Source organism: Thalassophryne amazonica, chromosome 1, assembly GCF_902500255.1.
Source record: "Thalassophryne amazonica chromosome 1, fThaAma1.1, whole genome shotgun sequence".
NCBI lineage: Eukaryota > Metazoa > Chordata > Actinopteri > Batrachoidiformes > Batrachoididae > Thalassophryne > Thalassophryne amazonica.
The window spans coordinates 6,690,638-6,713,160 of NC_047103.1; the positions used below are offsets into that span (position 1 = coordinate 6,690,638).

General features: G+C 39.8%; 1 protein-coding gene across 2 annotated transcripts in view; it reads left to right on the forward strand.

Annotated features, from left to right (window-relative positions):
* The window catches only part of LOC117529030 (zinc finger protein 708-like), a 56,975-nt gene that overhangs the window by 23,580 nt on the left and 10,872 nt on the right, over positions 1–22,523 (forward strand). The window contains exon 1 of one of the 2 annotated variants that reach the window (XM_034191827.1): positions 21,917–22,223. The exons of the other annotated variant lie outside the window; for it this stretch is intronic. The gene's annotated coding sequence lies outside the window, so the exon portion shown is untranslated. Of the gene's footprint in view, positions 1–21,916; positions 22,224–22,523 lie in introns of those variants that run through there. 2 annotated transcript variants of the gene reach the window in all.

Consider the following 22,523-nt stretch of genomic DNA (forward strand, 5'->3'; position numbering starts at 1 on the left):
ACAGCCAGTACGCTTTCAGTACGCTGTGAAATTGCCTAACCAAATTGCTATATGCAAATGTGCGGCTCACACCAAAGGCTCTGACAGTGTTTCAAAAGGAAATGACGTTGCTGACAAAACCGCAAAGGCGGCAACAGCTCTTTCTATTTTTCTCCTCCAATATGACCACAAAAGAAACCCATATTGCCAAAAAAAAATATGTTTAAATGGGCAGCTATTATGAGCCATGGCGTGACGCATGTCTCATCAGGGGGTATGATATCGCAATTGCAATCTATTTTTTGTCTTTATGGGTTCGATGCATATGCAAAACAGCATTGTAGAGCATGCATGACATGTGCAAAACACAACTCACAAGGCAATTTGAGACCCCAAAGAGGCAAATTTCCAACACCACAATATCCCTTTCAAGTGATTCATATGGATTATATACAGCTGAGTAAACATGAAGGGAAGGAATTTTGTTTAGTCATAATTGATGCCTTCTCAAAATGGGTAGAATTGTTCCCTACAAAACATGCAGGTGCACTTACAGTGGCTAAGGCATTGTGCAAAGACATCATTCCATGATTTGGAATACCAGAAACAGTCTATTCAGATAATGGAGCGCATTTTGTTAATACAATAGTGCAATACGTAGGAGAAGCGCTACAGGTCAATCTCAAAAATCATTGTGCTTATCAACCACACAGTGCCAGATTAGTGGAAAGGACAAAGGGCACATAAAAGGGCGCAATAAAAATAAGATTAAGGAAATGTATAGAAGAGACAAAACAAACCTGGATTGAATGTTGGACCTAGTAAAATTGTATATGAGAATAACACCAACACCATCAGGGTTAACACCATTTGAGATACTTTATGGACGACCATATCGTCTACCAATTTTGACATGGATACTAAAACAGCAGATGAGGAACAAACATTAGCAAATTTTATGAAAAAGACATTAACACAGAAAGAGATAACTTAAACACATTTACTGCCGAATAATTTTGATCTTCCACAGGACGGCCTTCCAGTAGTCTAGCCAGGAGACTGGGTGTTCATCAGAGTGATTAAGAGGAAGAACTGGTCCAGTCCTCGTTGGGAAGGTCTATACCGAGTGCTGTTAACAACACCAACTGCAGTAAAGATAGCGGAGAGATCAACGTGGATACATCACTGTAAGATACAGCGTGTGTTGGCGGCCTCCACAGTGTAAGGGGAAGTCTGGCTACAAAGGGAGTCTATTTAATTAGCAATAGATTGTCTCAATGCCAGTGAAGCAGGGAGATCCTTGCACTATTAGGTGAGGTGGTTAACAACACTGTATCCTAGCAATCATGACTGAACTACAGCAGACCCCGGAGCGGCGTGCTCAGCGCCGCCGCTGCCGGACTGTTGGTAGGGCAGCCGGTTGCGTTGTGATCTTAGTGTGTTTCGTGCTCCTCGGATTCCTGGCCTGGTGGTTGACCCAAGAATTGCAGCTCACTGTGGACCGAGCCAGAGAACAACGCAAGCAACATCAGAAGAGGTTTATTCATAATGTGAACGAGACAGATGGACACCCTCATATATACCATACTAATATGTGGTACAGATATGTTCATTTATTGGCTATGGAATTACGTTACTAATTATTATGTTTGTTCGCAAATACCTATATCCTCAACACACCCAGCTCTGACGGCTAAACCGTACCCTGCTAGGGTGACAGAATGTCTTATCATACGGATGCATAATCAAACTGTATTTCGGGGGCAGCAGTTCTCAGCAAATCTGATAAGATGTAACACCACTTGCCTCAGTGCAACCACTTATATGATAGGGATTTCAACAGAGGACGTACAAGCGTGCCCAAGTGCTGCTCCATTGACTAGACTGAAGGGAAACGCAAAAATATCATCACGTTAAATTGTCATCACAACGGCCATTCCCAATTTGCTTTTACGGGACAGGGAATAAAAATGTAGGTAAAATTAAGAAACGTCTGTGTACCCAAACGTATGTTTTATCAAATAATTTAAGCCTAACCAAAACATAATATGTGGATGGTACTTATCTTCATCACATTGGACGGGGATGTAATTATACAGGCTCCTGTCCATGGGGAACGGATGAATCATGTGCTTATGTTAGTAAGTTTTGCTACCACCTGTAAATGGTACTCCGGTGTATGATGACATCTATTGGCTTTATGGTTCCAGACTGTACATGAGTCTCCCACCAAATTGGGGTGGTGTGTGTGCACCTACCCAGGTGACTGACCATACATATGTGGTAAGACCTCCACAGAGAAGAATGGCAGCACCAGACGGAGGAGATTGATATACCCAGATGTGTTACCACATAATCACATGTGGGGCTCGGATGTACTAAAGGACCAAAAAATTGTGGTCTGTAGGAGATAAAATAGCACATTCATTGTTCCCCTGGATAGGAGTGGGAAAAAATTCATTAATGATTGAAACTCTGAATTATTGATTGGGTCTGTTCATGAATGTAACAAAAAAATAGTAGCAGCTCAAAACACTGAAATAGATGCTTTACGTACCATGGTGATGCAAAATCGCATGGTTTTAGACTTGCTTACTGGTTCACAGGGAGGAGTTTGTGTTCTGCTGAACACAACATGCTGTACTTTCATCCCAGACTCCATTCATTCAGTGGATATGCAGGACGCATTGGAGGAGCTGAATGAACTTCGTGATGCAATGCATAAAGACACCCTAGCCGTGAACCGGTGGAATCCCTGGTCCTGGTTGACTTCAGGACCATGTTGGCAGTTACTATTGAAAATGGTGTCAAATACATTTGTACAGCGTAATCTGGCCTTCCAACAAACTATGCCAAAATATCAAGCATTGAAACAGTCAGACCTTAGTGGAGAAAACTGTAATGACTGTACTGAGAATTATGATGATATTGAAAAGCTCACAACTCCAGTTCAAGCTTGAACTGTTGACGTGATGAGTTAACACACTCTTAGCCTATGAAGCTTTAGCTGAAAAAGTAATAAGACAAGTGGTGTAGTCGAATAATACAGAAAAAACAGTTCATTTATACCAGTCGGTAGGAGTGATGTATGGTGGTGGTGTGGTGATAACAGAATCTTTGACAGACTGCCACGAAATGTGTCAGGTTATTGTGCATTAATATCATTATTGTTACCCATGACCCCTGAAGACGTTACGACATATGCAGCCTCTCTTATTCCTGAGGATTGGCAGAAAGGCATAGCCAGACATAGAGTAAAAAGAGATTGGAAAGGAGTAGGAAATCCAACATATATTGACGCAATAGGAGTCCCCAGAGGAGTGCCTGACGAGTATAAACTGGTTGATCAAATAGCAGCTGGATTCAAATCTTCCATCTGTTGGTGGTGTTCAATTAATAAAAACGTGGACAGAATAAACTAAGTTAATAAACTAACTAACTAAGCTGGGTGATGCCTGCTATACGTTTAACAGGTGATAAACAGGTGGGAAATGTTAAGGATTTTATATATATATATATATATATGTTATCACTGTTAAACATTTGTAGCTTTGTCTTCTTTCTCATGAGAACGGTGTTGTGCTGTTTTGCACTTCACCCTGAGAACGTACGTGTTATTCAACCTTGTTTTAGCTTTGTCTTCTTTCTCATGAGAACGGAGATGTGCTGTTTTGCACCTGTCTTAATGCAATCCTGAGAATTCAATTTTGTTTTAGCACTCTGGGGTCAATCTGAACTGGGAATGAAGGACTGGATGTACTTATTGTTATAACATAACTTTGTTTTCGTAGCCGCTAACGACTGGGAGTAAAAGAACTGAAGGTTGAATTTTGACTGATTGTGATGCTTAGTGTTCCAGGCAGATGCAAAACAGCTGATAACTGCAACAGACGAACGAGATGTGCTGACCTGAAGTGTTCTTCCTTACAGCTGCACTTGACGTATGCGTTTATGTTATGGGAAGAAACTTGTCTTGCGTCATCACCCCCACCCTTAGGACAAGTTTCTTGTTTATGTGATGAGGGCGTCTCTTAATAAAAAGAGCGGAAAAGCAGGCCAGACTTTAGTGTAGCCTTGGTGTACAGCCTGGCCGCACTCCGCGCGTAATATTTGACTTTCTGTCTCACTGGTGTTTCTTGACTCTGTTTGTCTTGTTAAAGGTTTAAAAATGTTTGGAGGAGAAAATACCCAACAGGTGCCTGTGTTTATGCACACCATTGTTTTGGGGTTTTTTATTTTATTTACATCATGTTGTAGAGATTATTTTTCACTGAGTTTGAAGGGCATCATTTTAGACATTTAAATGTAAAGAATATGATTTTCAAAAAACATTTTTACTTGAGGCCAAATTATGGCCATCGGGAGTTAAGAAGACTGTGTCCGTCCATCTGTCTGTCTGTGCTCAGCATAAGTCCAGTCCTATTACTTCCAGGGTCTTCAAATTCACGATGACCATTCTTGGGGAACCGACCTTGGATAAGTTCAGAGATGGCTAACCTTGGCCTATTTTAAGAGGTCAAAAGGTCACATCCTGTTTCCTATTTTTATGGTCATGCGGGTATTTTAAGATTGCGTTATATTTAATTTAATGACAAAATTCAGACATGTAAAAGCTCGCTGGTTCACAGACTTTCTGGCACCTCGGTCTGTGTCACATAAAATAAATGGGCAGAAATTTGTTGCACCTCAAAGCTGTGCGAAAGTCAAAATTCACAAAGGCATTGTGGGAAGAGCGGGTACAAGAAGCTATAAAAGGTCAGAAGATATACTTTGTGATCACTAATGTACAAGAGTAAGAAGTTACAAAAACACTGAGACACAATTGATGGAATCTGCTGGAATTCTTTTGAACTAACCTCTAAAATGTGGCAAATTTAGGCACCATGACTCATGGGTCACTGGCTTTAAAACAAGCGTGGAAAATTCAAAATATTGACCCTGTATTATGTTGAAAGATTTGCTGTTAAGTCAGATAAAATTTAAGTTTCTAGCAGCATTCATAACTTCTTGTTGATGTGGTTTAAGGCCAGAAGCTCAGGATGTTCTGGAGCCGTTGGTGAAAGCAGTGGCTCTGGTTGCCGACCGCACAGTGAACTCCACTAATCAGCTGAGAACGTTTAGTTCATCGTCTGTCTGTGCAGCTGAAAACACAGAACCTTCACCTCCAGACAAACAAAAGCACTGACAGCAGAGGATTGGTCGTTTCTCAAACACTCCTTCAAGTACGCGGCCGACAGGCTGCACACGAAACCGTTCTAACGGCACGTTGTCCACACCAGACGTTATTGAGAATTGTGAAGTTGTGTTAATGACAGTTTTACTGCGGCTGCACCGTCTCATTTACAGTCCTGAGCCCAGTTGGTTCTGGTTCCAGAGATCGTTTTACAAATGTGTGAAGGGTCTTATTCAGAGGTCTCAAACTCATTCCAGAAAGGACCGAGAGGGTGCAGGTTTTCTTTGCAACTCCCCACTCCAGTGATTTCACTGATTAACTGATTCCATTTGCTCAAAGTGATGTTAATCACTGAAATCACTTGGTGGAGTGGGTGGTTGCAAAGAAAACCTGCACCCTCTCGGTCCTTTCTGGAACAAGTTTGAGACCTCTAGTCTTATTTAAAAACCAAACGAAAAATAAAGATTTTTTTACCTTGAGGATTTGCTGAATTTTTAGGCCTCCATTTTTCAAGTGTTCTTTGTTTATAACAATTTAGTAAAACACTGGATATCTCATTGGCCCACAAACTCTGTACAAACCGCTGCAGCAAACGGGTGGCCATCTTACCACTCGCAAGTTATGCAGACCGCACAGACGGCTTCTTAGAATGTCAACAGTTTGGAGTAATAACTGAGCTGATACTCTCATTTCCTTATTTTTGTTCTCCAGATAATGTAACCTTCATCCCTCCTAATCTATGTCTGCCATGATTAGCTATTTGATTTATTTCCTTTCTTTATATCTCACTTTGACAAATACTCAGTTCTAAATATTATGATTCTTGAATCAAAGTTTACATAAGTTTTGTGTTCATCCACGGCCGTTGAACTGGCAATTTATGCAGTTTATAGCTGCACATGAAGCCTTTTTTTTTTTTTTTTTACAAAATCGAGAAAGAATAAAGTTGCATGCGCCTGGTTAAAGATCAATAGAAAAGAGCATTCAGAAGCGACACATGCGAGTGGTAATATGGCGGCCGGTTTGCTTCAAAAATATTGCCCAATGAGTGACCCAGTGTTGTATACAGATCAGTGTTTTTAACCAGCACATCAGATGTGCCGCGAGTATGCTATGGCTGAACCGAGCCAGGCCGGTACTTGTCGTTTATATGTGTAGCTTGTCTTGCTGCTCCAACAAAATAGCTGGAAAGATCAGTGGAGGTACAATAGTGTTCAGAATAATAGTAGTGCTATGTGACTAAAAAGATTAATCCAGGTTTTGAGTATATTTCTTATTGTTACATGGGAAACAAGGTACCAGTAGGTTCTGTAGATTCTCACAAATCCAACAAGACCAAGCATTCATGATATGCACACTCTTAAGGCTATGAAATTGGGCTATTAGTAAAAAAAAAAGTAGAAAAGGGGGTGTTCACAATAATAGTAGCATCTGCTGTTGACACTACAAACTCAAAACTATTACGTTCAAACTGCTTTTTTTAGAAATCCTGTGAATCACTAAACTAGTATTTAGTTGTATAACCACAGTTTTTCTTGATTTCTTCACATCTGCGAGGCATTAATTTAGTTGGTTTGGAACCAAGATTTTGCTTGTTTACTAGTGTGCTTGGGGTCATTGTCTTGTTGAAACACCCATTTCAAGGGCATGTCCTCTTCAGCATAAGGCAACATGACCTCTTCAAGTATTTTGACATATCCAAACTGATCCATGATACCTGGTATGCGATATATAGGCCCAACACCATAGTAGGAGAAACATGCCCATATCATGATGCTTGCACCAGCATGCTTCACTGTCTTCACTGTGAACTGTGGCTTGAACTCAGAGTTTGGGGGTCGTCTCACAAACTGTCTGCGGCCCTTGGACCCAAAAAGAACAATTTTACTCTCATCAGTACACAAAGTATTCCTCTATTTCTCTTTAGGCCAGTTGATGTGTTCTTTCATTCATCTCTACTCTGTGATGATCTCTACTGGTGGTTGGCTATCACTGCGGGATTGTATCACTTCCTGTTCCGGAGCACAGTGGTGTTTTGCTGTATCTGTTAGCTGTTTAATCTGCGCAGTTAGATTGATTTAGATAACTAGATAATGATTTGTTTCACAGTGTAATTTTCACGTGCCTTAACTACATTATTTACACATTAATCACTTTGTGTGTTTTTAGGAATCCGCTAGCTTAGCGCAGCTACTAGCTCTTAGCCGGTTTAGCATGGTGGCTTCTCCTGTCTCTCCCGCACTTTTCTGCTCTGGGTGTGAAATGTTTAGTTATTCCTCGGCCTCCTTTAGCAGTAATGGTACTTGTAATAAGTGTAGCTTATTCGTAGCTTTGGAGGCCAGGCTGGGCGAATTGGAGACTCTGCTCCGCACCGTGGAAAATTCTATTGCTAGCCAGGCCCCTGTAGTCAGTGCGGACCAAGGTAGCTTAGCCGCCGTTAGTTTCCCTCTGGCAGATCCCGAGCAGCCGGGAAAGCAGGCCGACTGGGTGACTGTGAGGAGGAAGCGTAGTTCTAAACAGAAGCCCCGTGTACACCGCCAACCCGTTCACATTTCTAACCGTTTTTTCCCCACTCGGCGACACACCCGCCGAGGAACAAACTCTGGTTATTGGCAACTCTGTTTTGAGAAATGTGAAGTTAGCGACACCAGCAACCATAGTCAATTGTCTTCCGGGGGCCAGAGCAGGCGACATTGAAGGAAATTTGAAACTGCTGGTTAAGGCTAAGCGTAAATTTGGTAAAATTGTAATTCACGTCGTCAGTAATGACACCTGGTTACGCCAATCGGAGGTCACTAAAATTAATATTGAATAGGTGTGTAACTTTGCAAAAACAATGTCGGACTCTGTAGTTTTCTCTGGGCCCCTCCCCAATCGGACCAGGAGTGACATGTTTAGCTGCATGTTCTCCCTGAATTGCTGGCTGTCTGAGTGGTGTCCAAAAAATGAGGTTGGCTTCATAGATAATTGGCAAAGGTTCTGGGGAAAACCTGGTCTTGTTAGGAGAGACGGCATCCATCCCACTTTGGATGGAGCAGCTCTCATTTCTAGAAATCTGGCCAATTTTATTAAATCCTCCAAATTGTGACTCTCCAGGGTTGGGACCAGAAAGCAGAGTTGTAGTCTTACACACCTCTCTGCAGCTTCTCTCCCCCTGCCATCCCCTCATTACCCCATCCCCGTAGAGACGGTGCCTGCTCCCAGACCACCAATAACCAGCAAAAATCTATTTAAGCATAAAAAGTAAAAAAGAAAAAATAATATAGCACCTTCAACTGCACCACAGACTAAAACAGTTAAATGTGGTCTATTAAACATTAGGTCTCTCTCTTCTAAGTCCCTGTTAGTAAATGATATAATAATTGATCAACATATTGATTTATTCTGCCTTACAGAAACCTGGTTACAGCAGGATGAATATGTTAGTTTAAATGAGTCAACACCCCCGAGTCACACTGTCAGAATGCTCGTAGCACGGGCCGGGGTGGAGGATTAGCAGCAATCTTCCATTCCAGCTTATTAATTAATCAAAAACCCAGACAGAGCTTTAATTCATTTGAAAGCTTGACTCTTAGTCTTGTCCATCCAAATTGGAAGTCCCAAAAACCAGTTTTATTTGTTATCTATCATCCACCTGGTCGTTACTGTGAGTTTCTCTGTGAATTTTCAGACCTTTTGTCTGACTTAGTGCTTAGCTCAGATAAGATAATTATAGAGGGCGATTTTAACATCCACACAGATGCTGAGAATGACAGCCTCAACACTGCATTTAATCTATTATTAGACTCAATTGGCTTTGCTCAAAATGTAAATGAGCCCACCCACCATTTTAATCATATCTTAGATCTTGTTCTGACTTATGGTATGGAAATTGAAGACTTAACAGTATTCCCTGAAAACTCCCTTCTGTCTGATCATTTCTTAATAACATTTACATTTACTCTGATGGACTACCCAGCAGTGGGGAACAAGTTTCATTACACTAGAAGTCTTTCAGAAAGCGCTGTAACTAGGTTTAAGGATATGATTCCTTCTTTATGTTCTCTAATGCCATATACCAACACAGTGCAGAGTAGCTACCTAAACTCTGTAAGTGAGATAGAGTATCTCGTCAATAGTTTTACATCCTCATTGAAGACAACTTTGGATGCTGTAGCTCCTCTGAAAAAGAGAGCTTTAAATCAGAAGTGCCTGACTCCGTGGTATAACTCACAAACTCGCAGCTTAAAGCAGATAACCCGTAAGTTGGAGAGGAAATGGCGTCTCACTAATTTAGAAGATCTTCACTTAGCCTGGAAAAAGAGTCTGTTGCTCTATAAAAAAAGCCCTCCGTAAAGCTAGGACATCTTACTACTCATCACTAATTGAAGAAAATAAGAACAACCCCAGGTTTCTTTTCAGCACTGTAGCCAGGCTGACAAAGAGTCAGAGCTCTATTGAGCCGAGTATTCCTTTAACTAGTAATGACTTCATGACTTTCTTTGCTAATAAAATTTTAACTATTAGAGAAAAAATTACTCATAACCATCCCAAAGACGTATCGTTATCTTTGGCTGCTGTCAGTGATGCCGGTATTTGGTTAGACTCTTTCTCTCTGATTGTTCTGTCTGAGTTATTTTCATTAGTTACTTCATCCAAACCATCAACATGTCTATTAGACCCCATTCCTACCAGGCTGCTCAAGGAAGCCGTACCATTATTTAATGCTTCGATCTTAAATATGATCAATCTATCTTTATTAGTTGGCTATGTACCACAGGCTTTTAAGGTGGCAGTAATTAAACCATTACTTAAAAAGCCATCACTTGACCCAGCTATCTTAGCTAATTATAGGCCAATCTCCAACCTTCCTTTTCTCTCAAAAATTCTTGAAAGGGTAGTTGTAAAACAGCTAACTGATCATCTGCAGAGGAATGGTCTATTTGAAGAGTTTCAGTCAGGTTTTAGAATTCATTATAGTACAGAAATAGTATTAGTGAAGGTTACAAATGATCTTCTTATGGCCTGAGGGAATCTTCTTCACAGACTAAGGTTAATTATGGAGTTCCACAAGGTTCTGTGCTAGGACCAATTTTATTCACTTTATACATGTTTCCCTTAGGCAGTATTATTAGACAGCATTGCTTAAATTTTCATTGTTATGCAGATGATACCCAGCTTTATCTATCCATGAAGCCAGAGGACACACACCAATTAGCTAAACTGCAGGATTGTCGTACAGACATAAAGACATGGATGACCTCTAATTTCCTGCTTTTAAACGCAGATAAAACTGAAGTTATTGTACTTGGCCCCACAAATCTTAGAAACATGGTGTCTAACCAGATCCTTACTCTGGATGGCATTACCCTGACCTCTAGTAATACTGTGAGAAATCTTGGAGTCATTTTTGATCAGGATATGTCATTCAATGTGCATATTAAACAAATATGTAGGACTGCTTTTTTGCATTTGTGCAATATCTCTAAAATTAGAAAGGTCTTGTCTCAGAGTGATGCTGAAAAACTAATTCATGCATTTATTTCCTCTAGGCTGGACTATTGTAATTCATTATTATCAGGTTGTCCTAAAAGTTCCCTGAAAAGCCTTCAGTTAATTAAAAATGCTACAGCTAGAGTACTGACAGAGACTAGAAGGAGAGAGCATATCTCACCCATATTGGCCTCTCTTCATTGGCTTCCTGTTAATTCTAGAATAGAATTTAAAATTCTTCTTCTTACCTACAACCCCTGGCAAAAATTATGGAATCACCGGCCTCGGAGGATGTTCATTCAGTTGTTTAATTTTGTAGAAAAAAAGCAGATCACAGACATGACACAAAACTAAAGTCATTTCAAATGACAACTTTCTGGCTTTAAGAAACACTATAAGAAATCAAGAAAAAAGATTGTGGCAGTCAGTAACGGTTACTTTTTTAGACCAAGCAGAGGAAAAAAATATGGAATCACTCAATTCTGAGGAAAAAATTATGGAATCGCCCTGTAAATTTTCATCCCCAAAACTAACACCTGCATCATGTCAGATCTGCTCGTTAGTCTGCATCTAAAAAGGAGTGAACACACCTTGGAGAGCTGTTGCACCAAGTGGACTGACATGAATCATGGCTCCAACACGAGAGATGTCAATTGAAACAAAGGAGAGGATTATCAAACTCTTAAAAGAGAGTAAATCATCACGAAATGTTGCAAAAGATGTTGGTTGTTCAGTCAGCTGTGTCTAAACTCTGGACCAAATACAAACAACATGGGAAGGTTGTTAAAGGCAAACATACTGGTAGACCAAGGAAGACATCAAAGCGTCAAGACAGAAAACTTAAAGCAATATGTCTCAAAAATTGAAAAATGTACAACAAAACAAATGAGGAACAAATGGGAGGAAACTGGAGTCAACGTCTGTGACCGAACTGTAAGAAACCGCCTGAAGGAAATGGGATTTACATACAGAAAAGCTAAATGAAAGGCATCATTAACACCTAAACAGAAAAAAATAAGGTTACAATGGGCTAAGGAAAAGCAATTGTGGACTGTGGATGACTGGATGAAAGTCATATTCAGTGATGAATCTCGAATCTGCATTGGGCAAGGTGATGATGCTGGAACTTTTGTTTGGTGCCTTTCCAATGAGATTTATAAAGATGACTGCCTGAAGAGAACATGTAAATTTCCACAGTCATTGATGATATGGGGCTGCATGTCAGGTAAAGGCACTGGGGAGATGGCTGTCATTACATCATCAATAAATGCACAAGTTTATGTTGATATTTTGGACAATTGAAAGGATGTTTGGGGATGATGAAATCATTTTTCAAGATGATAATGCATCTTGCCATAGAGCAAAAACTGCAAAAACATTCCTTGCAAAAAGACACATAGGGTCAATGTCAATGAGCAGATCTGATTTGATGCAGGTGTTAATTTGGGAGATGAAAATTTACAGGGTGATTCCATAATTTTTTCCTCAGAATTGAGTGATTCCATATTTTTTTCCTCTGCTTGGTCTAAAAAAGTAACCGTTACTGACTGCCACAATCTTTTTTTCTTGATTTCTTATAGTGTTTCTTAAAGCCAGAAAGTTGCCATTTGAAATGACTTTAGTTTTGTGTCATGTCTGTGATCTGCTTTTTTTCTACAAAATTAAACAACAGAATGAACATCCTCCGAGGCCGGTGATTCCATAATTATTGCCAGGGGTTGTATAAGGTTTTGAATAATCAGGTCCCATCTTATCTTAGGGACCTCATAGTACCATATCACCCCAATAGAGCGCTTCGCTCTCAGACTGCAGGCTTACTTGTAGTTCCTAGGGTTTTTAAGAGTAGAATGGGAGGCAGAGCCTTCAGCTATCAGGCTCCTCTCCTGTGGAACCAGCTCCCAATTCAGATCAGGGAGACAGAGACCCTCTCTACTTTTAAGATTAGGCTTAAAACTTTCCTTTTTGCTAAAGCTTAAAGTTAGGGCTGGATCAGGTGACCCTGAACCATCCCTTAGTTATGCTGCTATAGACATAGACTGCTGGGGGGTTCCCATGATGCACTGAGTGTTTCTTTCTCTTTTTGCTCTGTATGCACCACTCTGCATTTAATCATTAGTGATTGATCTCTGCTCCCTTCCACAGCATGTCTTTTTCCTGGTTCTCTCCCTCAGCCCCAACCAGTCCCAGCAGAAGACTGCCCCTCCCTGAGCCTGGTTCTGCTGGAGGTTTCTTCCTGTTAAGAGGGAGTTTTTCCTTCCCACTGTCGCCAAGTGCTTGCTCACAGGGGGTCATTTCGACTGTTGGGGTTTTTCCGTAATTATTGTATGGCCTTGCCTTACAATATAAAGCACCTTGGGGCAACTGTTTGTTGTGATTTGGCAAATTGTAACCTCTTCTGCACGTCTTTTATTTAACAGAGGGACTTTGCGGGGGATTCTTGCAAATAAATTGGCTTCACACAGGCGTCTTCTAACTGTCACAGCACTTACAGGTAACTCCAGACTGTCTTTGATCATCCTGGAGCTGATCAATCGGTGAGCCTTTGCCATTCTGGTTATTCTTCTATGCATTTTGATGGTTTTCTGTTTTCTTCCACACGTCTCTGGGTTTTTTGTCCATTTTAAAGCATTGGAGATCATTGTAGATGAACAGCCTATAATTTTTTGCACCTGCGTATAAGTTTTCCCCTCTCCAATCAACTTTTTAATCAAACTACGCTGTTCTTCTGAACAATGTCTTGAACGTCCCATTGTCCTCAGGCTTTCAAAGAGAAAAGCATGTTCAACAGGTGCTGGCTTCATCCTTAAATAGGGGACACCTGATTCACACCTGTTTGTTCCACAAAATTGACAAACTCACTGACCGAATGCCACACTACTATTATTGTGAACACCCCCTTTTCTACTTTTTTTTTATTAATAGCCCAATTTCATAGCCTTAAGAGTGTGCATATCATGAATGCTTGGTCTTGTTGGATTTGTGAGAATCTACTGAATCTACTGGTACCTTGTTTCCCATGTAACAATAAGAAATATACTCAAAACCTGGATTAATCTTTTTATTCACATAGCACTACTATTATTCTGAACACTACTGTACGTAGCTACTGAAGCTGGGTTGTAAGTATTGTTCAGTCACCTTTAGTGAGACCAAAAACCTACTTGGCTCATGGACTATGCAGCAGAAAAGGAATTACTTCAGTCAGTTCCAAGAAAAGCTACAAAAAACTGAGAATCACATCTTCATTTTGATATCACCAAATCAGTGATTAAATCAAATATTCTACCACTCCAGCTTGAATATGTCCTTAAAGGAGCACCTATTCCTCATCTTTGACAATCTCTGTGTCTTCCAGTGACCCAAATTGGACAAGCTTCTTTTACACTTTCCACACCAGTAATGTTTGTTCCCAGTGTGGATGTGTTCCTGTTTAGAGAGACTGGATGATAAAATGAAACTTTTCATGCAGTGCTGACACTGGTATGGTTTCTCCCCAGTGTGGATACGCTGGTGATACTTCAGAGAAGGCAATGAACGCAATCTCTTCCCACACTGGTCACAGGTGTACGTTGTGTCTCCATTGTGAGTATGGCGGTGATTCTTATATGCACCTTGATGACGGAAACAGGTCCCACATTGGTCACAGGTGAATGGTTTATTTCCCATGTGTATTAGTCTGTGTCTTTTTAAGGTTGATGAAGACTGGAAAGCTCTCCCACATTGGTCACAGTATGGTTTCTCTCCAGTGTGTGTGTGCGTTGGTGTTTTTTTTTTTTTTTTAATCCAACAAGACCAAGCATTCATGATATGCACACTCTTAAGGCTATGAAATTGGGCTATTAGTAAAAAAAAAAAAAAGTAGAAAAGGGGGTGTTCACAATAGTAGTACAACCCCTGGCAATAATTATGGAATCACCGGCCTCGGAGGATGTTCATTCAGTTGTTTAATTTTGTAGAAAAAAAGCAGATCGCAAACATGACACAAAACTAAAGTCATTTCAAATGGCAACTTTCTGGCTTTAAGAAACACTATAAGAAATCAGGAAAAAAAAATTGTGGCAGTCAGTAACAGTAATTTTTTCAGACCAAGCAGAGGGAAAAAAATATGGAATCAATTCTGAGGAAAAAATTATGGAATCATGAAAAACAAAAGAACGCTCCAACACATCACTAGTATTTTGTTGCACCACCTCTGGCTTTTATAACAGCTTGCAGTCTCTGAGGCATGGACTTAATGAGTGACAAACAGTACTCTTCATCAATCTGGCTCCAACTTTCTCTGATTGCTGTTGCCAGATCAGCTTTGCAGGTTGGAGCCTTGTCATGGACCATTTTCTTCAACTTCCACCAAAGATTTTCAATTGGATTAAGAGCTGGACTATTTGCAGGCCATGACATTGACCCTATGTGTCTTTTTGCAAGGAATGTTTTCACAGTTTTTGCTCTATGGCAAGATGCATTATCATCTTGAAAAATGATTTCATCATCCCCAAACATCCTTTCAATTGATGGGATAAGAAAAGTGTCCAAAATATTAAGTAAACTTGTGCATTTATTGATGATGTAATGACAGTCATCTCCCCAGTGCCTTTACCTGACATGCAGCCCCATATCATCAACGACTGTGGAAATTTACATGTTCTCTTCAGGCAGTCATCTTTATAAATCTCATTGGAACGGCACCAAACAAAAGTTCCAGCATCATCACCTTGCCCAATGCAGATTCGAGATTCATCACTGAATATGACTTTCATCCAGTCATCCACAGTCCACGGTTGCTTTTCCTTAGCCCATTGTAACCTTGTTTTTTTCTGTTTAGGTGTTAATGATGGCTTTCGTTTAGCTTTTCTGTATATAAATCCCATTTTCTTTAGGCGGTTTCTTACAGTTCGGTCACAGACGTTGACTCCAGTTTCCTCCCATTCGTTCCTCATTTGTTTTGTTGTGCATTTTTGATTTTTGAGACATATTGCTTTAAGTTTTCTGTCTTGATGCTTTGATGTCTTCATTGGTCTACCAGTATGTTTGCCTTTAACAACCTTCCCATGTTGTTTGTATTTGGTCCAGAGTTTAGACACAGCTGACTGTGAACAACCAACATCTTTTGCAACATTACGTGATGATTTACCCTCTTTAAGAAGTTTGATAATCCTCTCCTTTGTTTCAATTGACATCTCTCGTGTTGGAGCCATGATTCATGTCAGTCCACTTGGTGCAACAGCTCTCCAAGGTGTGATCACTCCTTTTTAGATGCAGACTAACGAGCAGATCTGATTTGATGCAGGTGTTAGTTTTAGGGATGAAAATTTACAGGGTGACTCCATAATTTTTTCCTCAGAATTGAGTGATTCCATATTTTTTTCCCTCTGCTTGGTCTAAAAAAGTAACCGTTACTGACTGCCACAATTGTTTTTCCTGATTTCTTATAGTGTTTCTTAAAGCCAGAAAGTTGCCATTTGAAATGACTTTAGTTTTGTGTCATGTCTGTGATCTGCTTTTTTTTCTACAAAATTAAACAACTGAATGAACATCCTCCGAGGCCGGTGATTCCATAATTTTTGCCAGGGGTTGTAGCATCTGCTGAAGCTACAAACTCAAAACTATTACGTTCAAACTGCTTTTTTAGCAATCCTGTGAATCACTAAACTAGTATTTAGTTGTATAACCACAGTTTTTCATGATTTCTTCACATCTGCGAGGCATTAATTTTGCTGGTTTGGAACCAAGATTTTGCTCGTTTGCTAGTGTACTTGGGGTCATTGTCTTGTTGAAACACCCATTTCAAGGGCATGTCCTCTTCAGCATAAGGCAACATGACCTCTTAAAGTATTTTGACATATCCAAACTGATCCATGATACCTGGTATGCGATATATAGGCCCAACACCATAGTAGGAGCAACATGCCCATATCATGATGCTTGCACCACCATGCTTCACTGTCTTCACTGTGAACTGTGGCTTGAATTCAGAGTTTGGGGGTCGTCTCACAAACTGTTTGCGGCCCTTGGACCCAAAAAGAACTATTTTACTCTCATCAGTCCACAAAATATTCCTCCATTTCTCTTTAGGCCAGTTGATGTGTTCTTTGGCAAATTGTAACCTCTTCTGCATGTCTTTTATTTAACAGAGGGACTTTGTGGGGGATTCTTCCAAATAAATTAGCTTCACACAGGTGTCTTCTGACTGTCAGAGCACTTACAGGTAACTCCAGACTGGAGCTGATCAATGAGTGAGCCTTTGCCATTCTGGTTATTCTTCTATGCATTTTGATGGTTGTTTTCCGTTTTCTTCCACACGTCTCTGTTTTTTTTTTTTTTTTTTTTGTCCATTTTAAAGCATTGGAGATCATTGTAGATGAACAGCCTATAATTTTTTGCACCTGCGTATAAGTTTTCCCCTCTCCAATCAACTTTTTAATCAAACTACGCTGTTCTTCTGAACAATGTCTTGAACATCCCATTTTCCTCAGGCTTTCAAAGAGAAAAGCATGTTCAACAGGTGCTGGCTTCATCCTTAAATAGGGGACACCTGATTCACACCTGTTTGTTCCACAAAATTGATGAACTCACTGACTGAATGCCACACTATTATTGCGAACACCCCCTTTTCTACTTTTTTTTACTAATAGCCCAATTTCATAGCCTTAAGAGTGTGCATATCATGAACGCTTGGTCTTGTTGGATTTGTGAGAATCTACTGAATCTACTGGTACCTTGTTTCCCATGTAACAATAAGAAATATACTCAAAGCCTGAATTAATCTTTTTAGTCACATAGCACTACTATTATTCTGAACACTACTGTAGGCAAGGCAGGGGTCAGTATTTAAGAAAGCTGTAGTCATCTTAACAGGTATACTACATTATTTGTCTGTTCATAAAGATTCCAAAAAGGTAGTTTGGACTAACTATGACTGAATGTTATAGAGTTATGTGGTTAAAAACAGCAAAAATGGTGGCAAACGTCAATTTTAGTTTGTACAGGGCTCAAAAGTTAAAATTACTTCAATTTTGGGCAAAAAAGATGCAAATTATTGGTTGCGCTAATCGGGGTTTAAAAAGGAATAATTTGCACCATCTGTCATGCTTAGTTACTGCGTTACAAGGGAACGTCACAGAATCCAGTGGACATGGACATGACCTTGGTGACCTTTATTTTGGAGATCATACAGTCAGCACAGTCAAAACCATTCATTCATTCTCTACCACTTATCCAGCTTGTATATCCTTGGCCAAGTCCTGTAACTTTTCCTGGGGGATCCTGAGACATTCCCAAATCACTATAACTAATCACTATATTATATATAATATGTAATAATATACATAAAATATATAATAAATATAATCACTAAAACTATTCTGTTTGTATCCCATTGGGTCTCTCTCGCCCCCCCCCCCCAACCATCTAACTAACACTTAAATGTGTACAAAAACATCCAGGTGACTGAAGGAGTTATAGGTGGGTGCGGATGTTATGCCCCCAAACAGTGTTGCCACAGTTACTTTGAAAGAGTAATCCATTTACTGATTACTGATTACTCCTTGAAAAAGTAACTTAGTTACTTTACTGATTACTCACTTGTAAAAGTAACTAAGTTAGATTACTAGTTACTTTTTTAGTTACTTTTCCCAGCTGTCGACAACAACCCTCTGCCACCTCAACATGATAATGATACTTGTTTTGCCAAAACTCACTTTATAGTCACCCTTTCTTGACTTCAATGAAAATAAATACTTGTTTCATAAAAAGTAAAATAAAGACCTCTTTCTTGACCTCATATTTAACTGTTGACAGCACTGTAACAGTAAAACGTGCAATTTCTAGCCGACATTGTTTATAAATGTAGCTATTAAATTCTTTCTGACATTTTTCTAACATTTAAATTCTCTATAAACATTTTACTTGTCAAAATTATTATGAGTAGTATTAGTAGTTGTAGTAAAAAAAAAAGGCTTCAAAACTGGACCTTTAATCTAGGGGTGTTGGGGGGGGGGCACATCCTTGCCCCACGCCCCTATTCCATCTGGATTCGCCCCTGCTTTGGCGTCTGAGCACAAAGAATGGATAACATTTATTTATGTAGAAAACATGACCAGGTTTACAGGTACGAAAGTTTTATTGCGTTTTCACATCATGTGGTCCTCAGAAAGAGAGTTTAGGTGCATTTGAGTGGAAAATAGTGTTAGTTGTTGACTCATCGCGGAGGATCAGCTGTTTTTAGCGAGCAGATACAGAGCGGCTCAGCTCAGAATTCTAAATAAAGGAGAAAAAAACATAAAAATGTCTTTGTAAAGCTCAGTGCAGGTGTGCTGTTGTCACCGCACTTTGAGGTGAGGACGAGTTGTAGCTGCTGCAGAAAATCACGGATGAAAAGCTCACAGTTCGCTTAAAGTGGGCAGTTCAGTCGAACCCCGACCTCTTGCCCACGGACCAAGTTTAATGCTGCTATCGACCCACAATGCAAAAATAATAGTAACGCACAGTGACTTGGAGAACTACGTTTAATCTGATTACTGATTTGGAAAGATTAACGCATTAGATTACTCGTTACTAAAAAAAAAAGTGGTTAGATTCTAGTAACGGTTACTAAGTAACACATTACTTACTAACGGCAGTAATGCGTTACTGCCATCACTGCCTCCAAATCTGTGATTCAGGCCAGTACAGGGAAAAACTACTAACTGCACAATAAAAGGTCCACAACTGTTACTGATTACAAACTAAATTGTGTCCATTGTGTACATTTTTGATGATTGAAGCACACAAAAAGTAGTTTGATGCTGCTAAATCTCCGCCTGCAGAGATGCTGGGCATTAGAGACTGTAGGCCTGTTACAGTGTGGTGCAGTGGTCACAACCTTGTTGTATCCAGTTCAATCCCATCCAAGTGTCTGCATGAATTTCATGATCTATTACCTGGACGCACTGGTTGCAGGACTGTATTGTATTTAAAGATGTTTTTGTTATTTTGTCCTACCATATTTTTGATCATTCACCCTGATGGATAGAGAATATTTATTTGTGCTTCTTGGTGGAATTTGAATTGAATTTGCTCATTCACTCACTTTTTGAGAACTGTCTACTCCATGCAGATTTACCATAGAGTGCCATACTGTTTGTATTTCTTTGTAATTTATGTAAATAAAGTCAAAGACATATTCAGTGGCAGCTTTACCATCAGAGAGCCTCATCCACAATGATCACAAATGATTTCAAGGAGTCGTTGATGTTAAAGGGGGCAACACACGGTATTAAGAACAGGTGTATGTAAACTTTTGATCAGGGTCATTTGGGTAGTTTCTGTTGTCATTATGATTTTAAAAGAGCAAACAGTTGTTTCACAATAAATGGCTTCACACAACCATGAGTGGGGAAAAAAACTTTCATATTCTCTGAAAAATGGCCAAAACAAAACAAGACAAAAAAAAAATCTGCCAGGATATGTAAACTTTTGAGCACAACTGCATTTCTACTTGCTTTCTCCAATTAAGGGTCATTGTGGGTGTGTGTGTTTGTGTGTGTGTGGGGGGGCAGTGTGGCCTGGAGCCTATCCCAGCAGTCACAAGGCATGAGGCGGGGGCACGCTGGACAGGTCCGACAGGACACCAGCCTGTTGCAGGGTCACACACAATTTAAAGTTTCCAGTTCACCCAACCTGCATGTCTTTGGATGTGGGAGGAAGCCGGAGAACCCGGAGGGAACCCACTTGAACACAGGGAGAACATGCAAACTCCACACAGAAAGGACCAGGCGGGAAGCGAACCCACAAGCTTCTTGCAGTGAGTCAACAGTGCTAACCACTAAGCCATGAATCAAAGTTCCTGGGGCAGATGTGCAGAGGATTGAGCACAGCCCTGTAGTCTTTCCTATTGGTTTTGGGGAGTGGGCAACACAGCATTGTTGCCTCACAATGAGAAGGTCATGGGATTGATTCCCACCTTCGGCCTTTCTGTGTGGAGTTTGCATGTTCTCCCCGTGTTTGTATGGGTTTCCTCTGGGTGTGCCGGTTTCCTCCCACATCCAAAGACATGCAGGTTAGGTGAACTGAAAACTTTATAATTGTCCAGGTCTCCCTCGCAAAAGAGATCTCAGTCTAAATGGAACTAACCTGGTTAAATTAAATCGGTTAAAGCCTGCCAGTTCAGGAAACCTTGTGCAGGTTTTTAAAAAAAAAAAAAAATTATTGAAAATATGCCAAATGCAATAAAACAAACAAGGCACAACTTGGTACATAATTACAATTACAGTCACAGGAAACAAGAAGTGCAAATAATTTTTGGTAAATTCAGCAAATAATAGTGCAAGGGGGATAGTTCATAGTCTTTAGAAAAAAAAAAGTTCACAGGGAAAAGTTCATAGTTTTGATAATTCATAGTCTTTAGAGAAAGTTCAAAGTTCATGGGGAAGAGTTCGTAGACTTTAGAAATAGCTCACAGATAAGGTCATGAAGTTTTTGGTTCAAAGATCATTGCTCAACAACTGCAAAAAAAATAAGAGAAGAGTTTCATGGCTTTTGGTTGCTTCATATGTTCCAAAGATTTCATGTAGAGGTCAAAGTCATTCTTGAAGTAGTAAAATATAGGGGGACATTTTTGACATTTGCTTTTGTGGATACAAAATTTGGCAAGACATAAAATTACATTAATACAGAGTTCTTCTTTCTTATTCTTACTCAGAAAACCAAAAGTAATATTATCTCTTGTAAAATTAATTGGGAAATAGTGTTTTGACCCAATTAAGTAATTCTGTCCAAATGGATTGCACCACAATGCAGTAGAAAAATAAATGGTCCGTAGTTTCAACATTTGTAAGGCAAAATGAACAGTTATTTTCTTGAATGTTAAAACGTAACCTTGGTAATTCTTTAGATGGGTAAATATTGTTCATAATTTTGAAGTGTGTTTCTTTAATTTTTGGAGCTATAGGAAAGGACAAATACATTGTTCTAAGTTTGGAAATAGTCTTTTTATCAAATTTTGATAGAATATCATTTCTACATTGCAGTCCAAGGAATAATTCATTATTAAGACATTTTCTAATAAAACGATTGTTACATTTTTATTTTTATTTTTTTTTTTTATCTAAAATTGACACACCACATATCATAGGAGAAGGCAATAGGAGAAACCTTCATAGGATCCTGACTAACACTCCAGTCCAGTTGGTGGCGGTAATGCGCCATATAAACTGGTTGCCAAGCGCCATTAAACACGAAGAACCTTCTTGCGCATGTGTGAATTTTTTGGTTCCCGCCCACAGAGCTCATCAGTCACGAGCAGTAAGTCTTTAGAGAGTTCCATGTCTCGTCCTCATCACACTGTCAGATTTTCGTTTAATAAGAAAAATATTATTATTATTATTATTAAACGATTGAACATGACAGAAGAACTTGAGCAAATGACTTGTGTCGAATTTTGCCAAAAGCTCGGTGACACTTGGACGGAAACCATTCGCAAGATTCAGCAGGCTTTTGGCGATGATGCCATGAGCATAACACAAATGAATGAGTGGTATAACCGCTTCAACAGCGGGCGGTGACAAGACGCCCACAGGCTCAAAGGAGGCTGCTGCCAAACGGGACTAGGACTTCACAGCCCCAGGTGAGGCCACGAGTCAGACGCTTTATACTTTGATACTTTAAATCTGAGTAAGTGAGGTTTTAAACTCTCTTCAAACGAGAGGATATTTTGTTGTTGCCTCTTGTTTCCGTCGATTTTTTTTTTTTTTTTTATCCCAGACGGCCTAACCGGATGTGATGTCCCACGGAATAAATGTCCCCCTACCGCCAGTAAACAATCAGGTTTTGAGGTCAAAGAAGTTTTTATTCACTTTCGGAATCATGTAAGAGGTTTTTAATCTTTTAATTTCTGGGAGAAAAGAACAATCACAAGTTACAGAGA